Source organism: Phoxinus phoxinus (assembly GCF_949152265.1).
Source record: "Phoxinus phoxinus genome assembly, chromosome: 25".
NCBI classification, from domain to species: domain Eukaryota; kingdom Metazoa; phylum Chordata; class Actinopteri; order Cypriniformes; family Leuciscidae; genus Phoxinus; species Phoxinus phoxinus.
In genome coordinates this window covers 2,996,336-3,008,996 of record NC_136900.1, presented here as the reverse complement: position 1 = coordinate 3,008,996, position 12,661 = coordinate 2,996,336, and positions in this window count along the sequence as shown.

The following is a 12,661-nucleotide window of genomic DNA, read 5'->3' as shown; positions in this document are numbered from 1 at the left end:
TCTGGAGGGGCCGTTCATTGTGAAGATCGGCCGTCGCAATGAAAAGCGATGGGGAGTAATCTTCAAGTGCTTGACGACCAGATGCATTCACCTTGGCCTCCTCAACAGCATTGATACGGATGCATTTTTGTTGGCACTTAGCCGCTGTATAGCCCGCAGAGGAACCCCATCCGAAACCTTCTCGGATCAGGGGACCAATTTCCGAGGAGCTGAGACCGAGCTGAGTGAAGCCTTCGAAGTAATGGAGCCCAAACTGCACGAGTTGTTGGCTAGTTATCAGGTATACTTTAGGATGAATCCTCCCGCCGCAACACACTTCGAGGCGCATGGCAAAGGGAGATTTCAGCCAGTCGGTTCCAGAGGAAATCATTCTGTGAGAGCAGAACATTTGCACACTGTATACATTCTGCAGAAACAGTACAAGTATTAACAGTAATAATATGCTATTCTGCTCATGTTAAAATCTGTTAACATCCAACTGGCAAGACTTAGAGGAATTGGCAAAACTACTATAATAATAGATATGTTATATGTAAAAGGAGAACTCAATTTTTAGTAAAGTTGGAGTGCTGTCAATACAGAGAACAACGACAAAAATCGGTGTTGCCTACACTGTGTTATCCTCTTTTTAAAATTTCCACCCTGTTGACTTCAATGGGGCACGTTTTAAACCTGCGTTTAGCCTCTTAACATCTTTGATATGTCATTACAAGTGCCCAGCCATGTTAGATGATTCCTTAAGAGTGAACACGAGTGAATCTGACTGCAGTAGATGTGAAAGATATGAATAAAAATGAGTTATTTCAGCCAGCGCAAATACCTGTATTTAGTTCCTGTTTTCGGTCGAAGTCCAAAGTAGTCGATTGTCGAGTTCATGCGTGTGATCATAGGTAACTAAACATATGCGCGTGAACTCGACAATCGACTACTTTGAACTTCGACCGAAAACAGGATGTAAATACAGGTATTTGCGCTGGCTGAAATAACTCATTTTTATTAATATCTTTCTTTGACCGGAGTTCTCCTCTAAGTCTAAAGTAATAAATCTTCTTTGGGGTTTGATCTAACTATTGGGATGACTGTTGTGTGTGTGTGTGTGTGTGTGTGTGTGTGTGTGTGTGTGTGTGTGTGTGTGTGTGTGTGTGTGTGTGTGTGTGTGTGCGTGCGTGCGTGTGTGCGTGCGTGCGTGCGTGCGTGCGTGCGTGCGTGTGCGTGTGCGTGCGTGCGTGTGCGTGCGTGCTGCAGGGATTGATGGCTGGAGTCGGACAGATGTGAAAACGTATAGCCCGCTTGATTTAATGAAAGAGATGTAGGGAAATACAGTCATTACCATTATTAAGCACGGAGCGGTTTCTCAGGCAGCCATGCGTCAAGACCACAGAGATATTAAAGCACTTACACTAAACGCACAGGAGAGAGAGAGAGAGAGAGAGAGAGAGAGAGAGAGAGAGAGAGAGAGAGAGAGAGAGAGAGAGAGAGAGAGAGAGAGAGAGAGAGAGAGAGAGAGAGAGAGAGAGAGAGAGAGAGAGAGAGAGAGAGAGAGAGAGAGAGAGAGAGAGAGAGAGAGAGAGAGAGAGAGAGAGAGAGAGAGAGAGAGAGATTAGAGTATGATTGGAAGATTTACCTGAAATTTTGTTATTCAAGATTTCAGGTTTAAATGTATATGAATCTAGAGAAAATGTTCATCAAGGTCCTGCATGTCACCATTTCCTTTTGCACAGTTTTAATCGCCTTTTTGGATTCATGTCGTTTTTAGGATTTTAAATGGTAGTATGGAGTGATAATTAAAACTACAGACATGGCATAACAATACAATACAATTATTCCGTTATTAATAATACTTCTAGAATGATGCTGTAGGTTAATATGTCATGCTTTCTCTCTCCATATATTGTAGTTTCCTGTAGATCAGATCATCTTTGAACAGTGTGTGACAGAGATTATGTTCATCAGTGTGTGAAAGCAGACACTGGAGGGCAGTATTACATCAGCAACACACACACACACACATTCAGTGACGCACGAGACCCTCGACTGAAAAAACACTCCAGATCAACTTATACAATTCAGGATCAATTATTAACACTATCCAACGATGTTCTTTTTTAAACAGACAAATGTTAACATTTCTTACATTTCCAAAAACATGTAAATCAATATATTTCAAAATAATTGCTATAAATAATCAGTGTTTTGCCTTCTCATGGGACACGGATGCACCGGTGAGCTCCAGCTGAGCAGGATTGGTGCGGTCCGCTTCTCCAGGCGATGAGCAGAGCATGTCAACATGCCCGTATTGACAACATCTCAGTGTGAGACACCAGTCCTGTCACATGACCAGAGTATTGGCAGCTCGTCCCGTCTCAAGGCATGTGTCCCGTCCATGTTTACCCCAACAAACATGACAGACACACATAGATCCACCCGGAAGAATCCCATTAAAGTTTATCGGGTTTAGCTCAGACACAATAGGTTAAAGTTCGAAACCCTGGAGGCTTTGAGTCCATCAGAGCAAAAGTGTGATGTTTCTAGTGTAAAATAGCAACATTGCATCATTATGATATGCTCATTAAGTGCTGCATGTTATTTGTTGAGGAACTTTGAGGAGCGGATGGAGGAATTTCAATTATACACCTCATGTAAAAGTCACAGTGTGTTATGCTTGACGTTATGGTAATTTCAACAGTTAAATGTCAAATTCATCTCAGGCTTTGGAAAAATCCATCATAGACTTTTGCAGAATTCCATATCAGTTCCGTAGGAATTTAAATGTTCTCAGTTATGAACTGTGTGTATGGATATGTACGCATATGAGCTACAACTATACGTTTATTTTCTATCTGGTCTAACAATTTGTGCCATCCCGAAAATGATTTAGGCTTTTGTTGTGTTGTGTTGTGTTGTGTTGTGTTGTGTTGTGTTGTGTTGTGTTGTATTGTGTTGTGATGTGATGTGTTCTGTTCTGTTCTGTTGTGTTCAGTTCTGTTCTGTTGTGTTCAGTTCTGTTCTGTTGTGTTGTGTTGTGTTGTGTTGTGTTGTGTTGTGTTGTGTTCAGTTCTGTTCTGTTGTGTTCTGTTGTGTTGTGTTCAGTTCTGTTCTGTTCTGTTGTGTTCAGTTCTGTTCTGTTGTGTTCAGTTCTGTTCTGTTGTGTTGTGTTGTGTTGTGTTGTGTTGTGTTCAGTTCTGTTCTGTTGTGTTCTGTTGTGTTGTGTTCAGTTCTGTTCTGTTGTGTTCTGTTGTGTTGTGTTCAGTTCTGTTAATTTCTGTTCTGTTCTGTTGTGTTCAGTTCTGTTCTGTTGTGTTCAGTTCTGTTCTGTTGTGTTCAGTTCTGTTCTGTTGTGTTGTGTTGTGTTGTGTTGTGTTGTGTTGTGTTCAGTTCAGTTCAGTTCTGTTCTGTTGTGTTCTGTTGTGTTGTGTTCTGTTGTGTTCTGTTATGTTGTGTTCAGTTCTGTTCTGTTGTGTTGTGTTGTGTTGTGTTGTGTTGTGTTCAGTTCTGTTCTGTTCTGTTCTGTTCTGTTGTGTTGTGTTGTGTTGTGTTGTGTTGTGTTCTGTTGTGTTGTGTTGTGTTCTGTTGTGTTCTGTTCTGTTGTGTTCTGTTCTGTTCTGTTCTGTTGTGTTGTGTTCAGTTCTGTTCTGTTGTGTTCAGTTCTGTTCTGTTCTGTTGTGTTCTGTTCTGTTCTGTTCTGTTGTGTTGTGTTGTGTTGTGTTGTGTTGTGTTGTGTTGTGTTGTGTTGTGTTGTGTTGTGTTGTGTTGTGTTGTGTTGTGTTGTGTTCTGTTCTGTTCTGTTCTGTTGTGTTGTGTTGTGTTGTGTTCTGTTCTGTTCTGTTCTGTTCTGTTGTGTTGTGTTGTGTTGTGTTCAGTTCAGTTCTGTTGTGTTGTGTTGTGTTGTGTTGTGTTGTGTTGTGTTCTGTTCTGTTGTGTTGTTTTGTGTTGTGTTGTGTTCTGTTGTGTTCAGTTCAGTTCAGTTCAGTTCTGTTCTGTTGTGTTCAGTTCTGTTGTGTTGTGTTGTGTTGTGTTGTGTTCAGTTCTGTTGTGTTGTGTTGTGTTGTGTTGTGTTCAGTTCTGTTGTGTTATGTTGTGTTCTGTTCTGTTGTGTTCAGTTCTGTTGTGTTGTGTTGTGTTCAGTTCTGTTGTGTTGTGTTGTGTTGTGTTCTGTTGTGTTGTGTTGTGTTCAGTTCTGTTCTGTTCTGTTATGTTCTGTTCAGTTCTGTTGTGTTGTGTTCAGTTCTGTTGTGTTGTGTTCAGTTCTGTTGTGTTGTGTTGTGTTGTGTTGTGTTCTGTTCTGTTGTGTTGTGTTGTGTTCAGTTCTGTTCAGTTCTGTTCTGTTGTATTGTGTTCAGTTCTGTTCTGTTATGTTATGTTCTGTTCAGTTCTGTTGTGTTCAGTTCTGTTGTGTTCAGTTCTGTTGTGTTGTGTTGTGTTGTGTTGTGTTCTGTTGTGTTCAGTTCTGTTCAGTTCAGTTCTGTTCTGTTCTGTTGTGTTGTGTTCAGTTCTGTTCTGTTCTGTTGTGTTGTGTTGTGTTCAGTTCTGTTCTGTTCTGTTCTGTTCTGTTCTGTTCTGTTGTGTTGTATTGTGTTGTGTTCAGTTCAGTTCAGTTCTGTTCAGTTCTGTTCTGTTCTGTTCTGTTGTGTTCAGTTCTGTTCTGTTCTGTTCTGTTCTGGTCTGTTCTGTTGTGTTGTGTTCAGTTCTGTTCTGTTTTGTTGTGTTGTGTTGTGTTGTGTTCAGTTCTGTTCTGTTATGTTATGTTATGTTATGTTATGTTCTGTTATGTTCTGTTATGTTCTGTTATGTTCAGTTCTGTTGTGTTCTGTTGTGTTCAGTTCTGTTCATTTCTGTTCTGTTCAGTTCTGCTGTGTTGTGTTGTGTTGTGTTGTGTTCTGTTGTGTTCTGTTCTGTTCTGTTGTTTTCAGTTCTGTTAATTTCTGTTCTGTTCTGTTGTGTACAGTTCTGTTCTGTTGTGTTGTGTTCAGTTCTGTTGTGTTGTGTTCAGTTCTGTTGTGTTGTGTTCAGTTCTGTTGTGTTGTGTTCAGTTCTGTTGTGTTGTGTTCAGTTCTGTTGTGTTCAGTTCTGTTCAGTTCTGTTGTGTTGTGTTGTGTTGTGTTGTGTTGTGTTGTGTTGTGTTCAGTTCAGTTCAGTTCTGTTGTGTTCAGTTTTGTTCTGTTCTGTTGTGTTCAGTTCAGTTCAGTTCTGTTGTGTTGTGTTGTGTTGTGTTCAGTTCTGTTCTGTTGTGTTCAGTTCAGTTCAGTTCTGTTCTGTTGTGTTCAGTTCTGTTCTGTTCTGTTGTGTTCTGTTCTGTTCTGTTCTGTTCTGTTCTGTTGTGTTGTGTTGTGTTGTGTTATGTTATGTTCAGTTGTGTTGTGTTGTGTTGTGTTGTGTTGTGTTCAGTTCAGTTCAGTTCAGTTCAGTTCTGTTCTGTTGTGTTCAGTTGTGTTGTGTTGTGTTCTGTTCTGTTCTGTTGTGTTCAGTTCTGTTGTGTTGTGTTCAGTTCTGTTCTGTTCAGTTATGTTGTGTTGTGTTGTGTTGTGTTCAGTTCTGTTAATTTCTGTTCTGTTCTGTTGTGTTGTGTTCAGTTCTGTTGTGTTGTGTTCAGTTCAGTTGTGTTGTGTTCAGTTCAGTTCAGTTCTGTTCTGTTCTGTTGTGTTCAGTTCTGTTGTGTTGTGTTCAGTTCTGTTCTGTTCAGTTCTGTTGTGTTGTGTTGTGTTCTGTTGTGTTCAGTTCTGTTAATTTCTGTTCTGTTCTGTTGTGTTGTGTTGTGTTCAGTTCTGTTGTGTTCAGTTCAGTTCAGTTCTGTTGTGTTCAGTTGTGTTGTGTTGTGTTCAGTTCTGTTGTGTTGTGTTCAGTTCTGTTGTGTTCAGTTCAGTTCAGTTCTGTTGTGTTCAGTTGTGTTGTGTTCTGTTGTGTTCAGTTGTGTTGTGTTCAGTTCTGTTGTGTTCTGTTGTGTTGTGTTCTGTTGTGTTCAGTTGTGTTGTGTTCTGTTGTGTTCAGTTGCGTTGTGTTCAGTTCTGTTGTGTTCAGTTGTGTTGTGTTCAGTTCTGTTGTGTTCAGTTGTGTTGTGTTCAGTTCTGTTGTGTTCAGTTCTGTTGTGTTCAGTTCTGTTGTGTTCAGTTCTGTTGTGTTCAGTTCAGTTCAGTTCAGTTCTGTTGTGTTCAGTTCTGTTGTGTTCAGTTCTGTTGTGTTCAGTTCAGTTCAGTTCAGTTCTGTTGTGTTCAGTTGTGTTGTGTTCTGTTCTGTTCAGTTCTGTTGTGATGTGATGTGTTGTGTTGTGTTCTGTTGTGATGTGATGTGTTGTGTTCAGTTGTGTTGTGTTGTGTTGTGTTCAGTTGTGTTGTGTTCAGTTCTGTTGTGTTGTGTTCAGTTCTGTTGTGTTCAGTTCTGTTGTGTTGTGTTCTGTTCTGTTCAGTTCTGTTTGTGGTTTATTGTGGTTACAATATTCTACAGTCTTTCAGTTTCATGACCGCACTAAGCCAGCATGTTTCGCATGATATGCTATTATATCAGAAATGGAAAAGTAGACTCTCTTTCAAAGAATAATTTAGACAACTTCATCGAGCAAACGGTTAACTTTATTCACATCCACCGTCGAAATGATGTCCTGTGGTAAATGACAGTCAATAGAGTTACACTTCACCCTCAAATTAAAACTGTTGTTTTTACTCATCCTCGTGTCCTTCACATGAGTAAAGTACTTCATACTTCATACTTCAACTCATCTTTCTTCTGCAGAACTCAATGTGAGATCTTGTGAATAACGTGCTGGTTGTTCTTGTCAAAGCAGGTACAAGGAATGTATAGTAAAAAAAAAGATTTATTTTTAAACAATTTTCATTCAGGAATTGATAGTAAATTTCACAAATAATTACAAAGAAACGTCATGAATTAAACATAAAATGACTGAAATTATATTTTCTTGTAAAACATATTCCAATATTCTTTTGGCAACTTTGGAAGAAAAGAAAAAAAAATGACATGCACTGAAGCTTTCAAGCATCAAAAGGGTCACAAAAATACCATAAATGTAAAAGAATCATCACAACACGACTGCGCTCTAGTCAAGTGTTCAAATCCTCTGTGCGACAAATGACACATAGCAATCTTAAAGGGATAATTCACCAAAAAATTACAATTCTGTCATAATTTACATTTACTAAAAAGATATTTGAGAAATGGAAGTCAATGAAACCGAAACCGTTTGGTTGTTCTTCTAAACGTGTGGTTCGCAGAAGAAGGGAGCAGATATTTGTATTAAAGCAATATATTATATTTACACTGAGTAAAAATAGCAGTATTTGCAATAAGTAAAAAGTAAATGCTGTTTACACTTATAAATAGTGGCAGATACTATTGCACCTCAGAGTTGTTGTACATTAAACGGTATGCAATAATAATATAGAGTGTAAATTAATATATTTATTACAATTATTAAATGGATGCCATCTTATTGAGACAATAAAGCCTTCCTTACACCATAACCAATAAACACTTTATTGTGTTTGTATAGTTAGACGATTTGATTTGAGTAATTGTATTTTTTTGTATTATATTAATTGTATTTTTCGTTTTCTTATATTTTATTTGGCTTTGTGGACCCCAAAATGATCAACCACTCTGTGGAAGCTAATGGGGATCGAATAAAGAATATTGTTAAACACACGTTAGAAACTTTATTTCCTCTTTTCAAATATTTTCTTAGTTTTTTTATTAGAAAAAAAATTCTGCCATGTGCCCGATCTCTCCTGTACTTTTGGCCCAATCAGACGTCAGTGGGCGGAGTTACTGTAAACAGCCTCGGCCAACAAGACTGCAGTCAAACCTTACACGCAGCACATTATTACAGTTTTTCCTCCATTGCTTAAACACATTTCTTGAAATTATGCCTTCCTTTCTCAAAACTCTAAACACAAATTCATAACTTCATAACCACAATTATTTATTTTTTTCAGGATTCTTTCGTGAATAAATAGATAAAAAAGAGCAGCATATTTTGTTACCGTTCAAAAGTTTGGGGTCAGTAATTATTTTTCTTTCTTTAAAATATATATTTTTTAATTCAGCAAGGATGTGTTAAATTGATAAAAAGTTATAGTAAAGATTATATTATTATATTATTCCAAAAACTGACTTGTAGTTTCGACTCAGTGTTTCCACTTGAGTGTGTGCTAACTGAGCTGAAGCTAAATGACCACATGGTGTAGAAAATGAGAAATGAAGGGATTCGTGTGTCGAGTTTTGCAGTGACAGTTCAACAAATCTGACTCATGTGTCAGAACCGGGGAATAGTGTTTATGGTTTAGGGAAATGGGTGTGCTTTTTGATAAATGGCGGTATGGTTTTGAAATTTTAGCTCAAAAGCCTGCATGTTTCAGCAATTGAGAAAAACTGGTAAAACGCTATTATTTGTGTTGAACAGAGGACAGAAAGTCATAGAGGTCTGGAACGGTGCTTGGGCAAACCTGTCTAAAAATATCCCTTTGTGCTGAAGCCTGAGTTCAGACTTCGCATCCATGCACTGTTAGTCCCAGTCTGAATGCAGGAAGATCTCCACGGAAGAAGGAAATGTCATTTTGGCCATTTATCAAGACAAAAGGCAAACTTTAGAGGAGAAATTTAACACCCCGTGAAAGTGGATCCAATGAAACACTAGTTCATAATTTGCAGCAAATTAGCCTTGTAACCTAAAGCCTCCTCGGCGTAAACATTTGACCACAGAAGCCATCAACACAAAAAAGTGTGTGTGTGACGGGCGATCTGTCCGTGCCGCGGTGAGCATGTGTCTTGACAGTCATTGCCGGGGGGCGAGGCTTGCTCTGACAGCAGCAGAGACGCTCATTTGAGGGGGAGCCGTCAGAAATGTCACACACACACACACACACACACTCACCCTCTGCGGATCCGTCACTGGGAGCACGCGGACCCTCACGACCGGCTGACGGACTGACCAAAGTTTGGCGGACGGAGAGAAAACTTTCTCTGACAAGGTGACAGTTGTTGATGCATCCAGCTGTCCAGTCTGGGGGCGTCTCTGGAGAGCGAGCGGGGGGGGGGGGGGGGGGGGGGGGCCGTGAAGGAGAGGGTCCCTAATCACTAATTTAGTGCCAGCCATGGCATTGTGCCGGGGGGCACATACACAGGAACACAAGGCTGTGTACACACTCACGAGGGCGGACAGGACAGGGTGAACCTCCGCTCGGCTCGGCAGACGTGTCTTTTAGTGTCAGGGTCGTAGCAAAACTATTACCAACTTCCTCGGCTTGTTTCACATTTCAAAATGGAGGCCTACGTCTCATTTGTGTGGACGCTGAGACCACAGTAGACATGTCGGTCAAACCCATACGACTTACTTTCGAAGGGAGAGGTTTAGCAGAATGTTCCCGCTGCTCTTTTCCACAGTATAATAAAGATGTCAAACTCCAAAACAGGCCAAAAAAGTATCATAGCGTGCCCCGTACCGTTGAAACCAATGCCGTTTGCAGAGAAGTTTGAATGTTTTTCACTGATAACAACTTGCATTTTGGTCTGATTCTGAAACAGAGCTATCATATGAGGTCAGATATATATGTAACTACCATTCAAAAATGTAAATTCAATGTTATTCAGCATTAAATTGATTTAAAGTTACAGTAAATATCTCAAATATGTATACTTTACATAAATGCTTTTCTATTGAATTGTCCATTAATTGAAGAATCCTGAAAAATTGTATCATGTTTTTATATATATATATAGCTGACGTTGATAATAATCATAAATGTTTCTTGAGCATCAAATCGTCATAATGATTTCTGAAGGATCATGTGACACTGAAGACTTGAGTAATGATGCTGAAAATAGATATAGATACAGAAACATATGGCGTATGGAAGACTTTTATTCTGCTTTTATGTCATTTTTAAGTCTTTTTTGCAGGATTTGAGCTGCTTTGTCGCACAGGAAAAGTCCTTCATGTGTTCGGAATGACGCGTGGACGAGTAAATCATTTCTTTAACAGGAGATTGTGAAGCCCTTTGGCATGAAGGTTAAAGCGCCACACGAAGGTCCAGGACATCATATAATGCCTCGTCCCGACACGTGAACACACACGTCTCCTCACTCCTGAAGTTCCCAGCGCCGGTGGACCGCGGCATTGTTTTGTTAGTTAATTGGTCCTGACCCTTTTTTTCCCGGGCTCTTCGTCTCTTTAGCGAGATGGCTGTGTAGATCACCGCTCGGCTTATCTAATTTCATTAATGTGATCTCCTGTCCATTGGCTGACAGCTTAATGGTCATTATTTGTGGTTCCCTTCAAATAAAGCTCAGACTGTAAATTGCAGTCTGTGGCAATTGGGATCTAAGTGCCACCCTGCATTACTATATAATATCTATTCCTTTAATTAACTGAAAGCCACACTGACATTTATTGGATTGCAAGTTACTTGTTAATGGCAATAAATTGCATAGAGGAAAAAAATATCATTGCTTATTTTACATCAATAATTTGTGGACCTTTAGGTAATGATTATTCATTATTCTCTCTACATGGCTGTCATGTTTGTTAAAGTGTTCGGAGGTTTACTTCACAATTGTGGAGAGAGACTGCAAACATGTCACAATATATGCTGGGGAATTCAAATAAGGTGTCAGTCATTGTTAAGTCATTAGTGTAATGGTAAAACTAATTCATATCACCTGTAAGACTGATGAAAATATGTGATTGCAAATAAGTGTATTAATTATAGTTGGAAAGTTTCTCCAGTGTATAATGTTAAATAGAGCCGGTTGGCAGCTAAGACAGGTTTGGCTACACCTGAATAAAATTATATTTCTCACTGAATTTAATTACTGTAATGACGCTATAAGGATAATATAAAGTGATGTGTATAAAAAATAATAATACACACCTAGTTCCGGCATGAAACTCTAGATGGCGCTGGCTGAGAGGTCTTAAACTCATGTGGTAGCGGTCACACCATTATTTGCATAGCGCAGCTGATTGGTCGCTGTGGCATCAGAGTCCAATGAGCTGCGGCTCAACATTAACATGTAGTGTCGCTGTCAGCAGTCTGCAGCGCATCCAGAAACCAGGAACCTCCCTCTTCCCCAGCTCCACCTGTATAGATCTGCTACGGGGATTATTTCATGTATGTTACATGTGCAGCAGCGTAGCAGATCTATTTAGCCAAGACCAAACACATTAACACTGCCATATCTATTACCATACCAATCTCTATCACCATACCAATCTCTATCACCATATCAATCTCTATCACCATACCAATCTCTATCACCATACCATTCTCTATCACCATACCAATCTCTATCACCATACCAATCTCTATCACCATACCAATCTCTATCACCATACCAATCTCTATCACCATACCAATCTCTATCACCATACCAATCTCTATCACCATACCAATCTCTATCACCATACCAATCTCTATCACCATACCAATCTCTATCACCATACCAATCTCTATTACCTTACCAATCTCTATTACCTTACCAATCTCTATTACCTTACCAATCTCTATTACCTTACCAATCTCTATCACCATACCAATCTCTATTACCTTACCAATCTCTATTACCTTACCAATCTCTATTACCTTACCAATCTCTATCACCATACCAATCTCTATCACCATACCAATCTCTATCACCATACCAATCTCTATTACCTTACCAATCTCTATTACCTTACCAATCTCTATCACCATACCAATCTCTATCACCATACCAATCTCTATCACCATACCAATCTCTATCACCATACCAATCTCTATCACCATACCAATCTCTATCACCATACCAATCTCTATCACCATACCAATCTCTATCACCATACCAATCTCTATCACCATACCAATCTCTATCACCATACCAATTTCTATCACCATACCAATCTCTATCACCATACCAATCTCTATCACCATACCAATTTCTATCACCATACCAATCTCTATTACCTTACCAATCTCTATCACCATACCAATCTCTATTACCTTACCAATCTCTATTACCTTACCAATCTCTATTACCTTACCAATCTCTATCACCATACCAATCTCTATTACCTTACCAATCTCTATTACCTTACCAATCTCTATTACCTTACCAATCTCTATTACCTTACCAATCTCTATCACCATACCAATCTCTATTACCTTACCAATCTCTATCACCATACCAATCTCTATCACCATACCAATCTCTATCACCATACCAATCTCTATCACCATACCAATCTCTATTACCTTACCAATCTCTATTACCTTACCAATCTCTATCACCATACCAGTCTCTATCACCATACCAATCTCTATCACCATACCAATCTCTATCACCATACCAATCTCTATCACCATACCAATCTCTATTACCTTACCAATCTCTATTACCTTACCAATCTCTATCACCATACCAGTCTCTATCACCATACCAATCTCTATCACCATACCAGTCTCTATCACCATACCAATCTCTATTACCTTACCAATCTCTATTACCTTACCAATCTCTATCACCATACCAATCTCTATCACCATACCAGTCTCTATCACCACACCAATCTCTCGAGAGTTGTCATGTTAGAAATACTTCAAGTAAAACAAAAATGAAAGCTCAAACCGTGCTACAGACATGAATGATGCTCCAAATTGTGCAGTTTGTTGAAGAGACGCGT